We start from the raw sequence: 2476 nt of genomic DNA on the forward strand, positions 1-2476 counted from the left end.
GAAGGGGGATAAGACCATGAAGCAGCATAAAGCAACAAGTTTACTGGTTGTTAATCATTATGGTAAGGTTCAAATGTAGCACAAAAAGGGCGGAGCCTGTCCACACACACACTCAAATGTTATAAACACACCTGCTAGCTGCAAAAATGTCCACCTGTCGACATGTACACAAAACAGTGTTCACACGCATACTTATGCCTTAAAACCAACTAGTGTGAAATATTCCAGTCATTCAGTCATGCAAACTGTTGAGCTAACACCTGTGCTCAGGTGAGTGTTTATGTTCTTCTAAAATGGATGGTGGAACGTGAAAAGAAGGAGGGAGAGTGCCCAGCCATCCCCCCCCCCCCAAGACCCCCACCGCAGCAGCGGCAGCCGGAATCCCCCCAACGGCACACGGGAACCGGCAGGGAACAACCGCCACCCGGGCGACCAAGCCCACTGTTAGGGGGGTAGTTGATGATGAAAGGCAGTAAGAAATTTGGAGATGGAATGAAAAGATGTAATTGAATTATTGCAGGTTAGAGGGATGATCTGGGTGAGAACACACGAGCCACCAAAGAGGAACCAAGTATTTTTGGCCACAACAATAATTTATTAATCCTAAAAACCTGACTGGCCAATAAGATGGTAAAAAACTTTAAAATACATAAAACAGCTCTAAAAAGTATAAAATACAATAAGATGAAGAAACAGGGTAAAAACTAGTAAAAAGCTATATTAAAAGTCCGGGGGACAGACGACAAAAACAGCTTTGGGAGGCCGCAGATCCAGAATCCAGGGGATGTCCTCCACCCGCCAGACTTGACCCACGATGTCCTTCCTCCATGACCAGGGAAGTCCTCGGGTCACACGCACCGGGACCTGCAGGCAAACATATCTGCCAGCACCAGAAGCAACCACGGTTGCCTTAGGCCATCCTGAGGAGTGTGGCTACGCTTTCCCATACTTACAGGCCAGGCAGAGTTCCCCTCTGCCTCTGCGCGTATTCAGCCTCACAAACTCCTCCCCGTGTCATGTCGCTTCTGGCTGGCCTTCCGGCGCGCTGGGACTCCTACGTGGAAACACAAAAGCGGCAGCACCAAAGGTACTCCAACATCCAGGCTGGACTCAGCCTTCTTGTGTGTTTCTACCAGTCTGCTAAGTCATGTCGGGCTACTTACAACACAGGCAGGGTCCCTGCCCTGCCCCTGCGTGTTGACGGCATGGCAGAACTGGCGGTCCCAGCGGTCCAATTTCCCCCGGTGCATGCGCCCTCCAAACTCCATTGGTGCACCTGATGAGTGGTCTGGCGGTTCAAATGAGTCCCCTGTGCATACAGGCCCAGTGGTTCCCGTCTTGTATACCATGCTCCCAGGGTGCGCAGAACCAAGCGCCCCTGGGATATGCGCCCTCCTGGCCAGGCAGGAACTTTTCCCAGAGTCTGCTACATTCTGGAGCCCGTCTGTTTCTCTGCTCCACTCCTATATAGTCTATCAATTAAGAGCAGGTGCTTCTAATTAAGGGGCGTGTCCACATGCAGCATGCAAAGGGTGAAAAAACACAACATGCAAAAAACCATCCAATCATGCAATTTGTCCCACCTGCTCAAACCACCACCCAGGCCAGGGCCAGCAGGACCGGCGCAAGGCCCCCAGAGCCAGAGAGCAGGGAGGCACGGAGGGAAAGAGAGCGCCGCCCCAGCCCAACCAGGAGAGCAGCCCCCCCGCCGCGCCGGGAGAACCCAACGCAGGGCCCCACCGGAGACGGACGCCCACAGCCCCAGACGAGCACCCCATCACCACCCAGGAGTTCCGGGCATCCCCCCGCCCCAACCCCAGGTACGAGCCAGGACCCCCCAAGGGAGACCCGCTCCGCACTCCAGGCAGCCATCCGCCCGGCCCACGGTTGGTCCAGGGAGGAGCAAGGCAGGGGCCAGCCGCCCCCGCCCAGGAGGGGGGAACCCCGGGGAAAAAGGAGGGCCCACAAGGGGTGTTGTAAATATGGCCCGACCAGGCTCGGCCACAGTTGGAAATTTGGCGGGGCCCAGCACTCAGGAGCAAGGACCAGAACCCACCCCCCAGGGACACGAACACCCCCGGCTCAGATGTAATGTGAACCCCCCCACCGCGCGGAGAGAGCACCGCCGGGCCCAGGAAGCCGGCACCCCGGGGACACGGCCGCCGTTGCAAAGGGGCCCGTACCCCCCACCAGGGAAGAGGCAGGGGACAGATGGTCCTAGGTCCCACCTTCCTTGTAAAATGTGTGTGCGTGTATGTGTGTTTGAGAGGGTGTGTGTGTGCATGTGTGTGTGTTTATGTTGGGATGTATATATTGAGGGGGGAGGGGTGTGTGTACTAAGGGTGGTGCAGTTAAAATTGGCGGATAGGGCATTAAGGGGACATCTCCTGATTACTCACAGTGACGTCCCCTCACCCTCCCCACCAAGGGGCCCTAAATGTCTAAGGTGCGGTTAAAATTGGCGGGTAGGGTGCTA

At 55.7% G+C, this 2476-nt stretch overlaps 1 long non-coding RNA gene across 1 annotated transcript; it reads right to left on the bottom strand.

Annotated features, from left to right (window-relative positions):
* Positions 1–572: 572 nt before the first annotated feature.
* LOC111946477 lies at positions 573–1231 on the bottom strand. Its single transcript, XR_002872211.1, has 2 exons — positions 954–1231; positions 573–880 (listed from the first exon to the last, which is right to left on the bottom strand). It is a non-coding gene; the product is annotated as an uncharacterized LOC111946477 (long non-coding RNA).
* Positions 1232–2476: the final 1245 nt, after the last annotated feature.

This window comes from Oryzias latipes, chromosome 19, assembly GCF_002234675.1.
Source record: "Oryzias latipes chromosome 19, ASM223467v1".
Classification (NCBI taxonomy): domain Eukaryota; kingdom Metazoa; phylum Chordata; class Actinopteri; order Beloniformes; family Adrianichthyidae; genus Oryzias; species Oryzias latipes.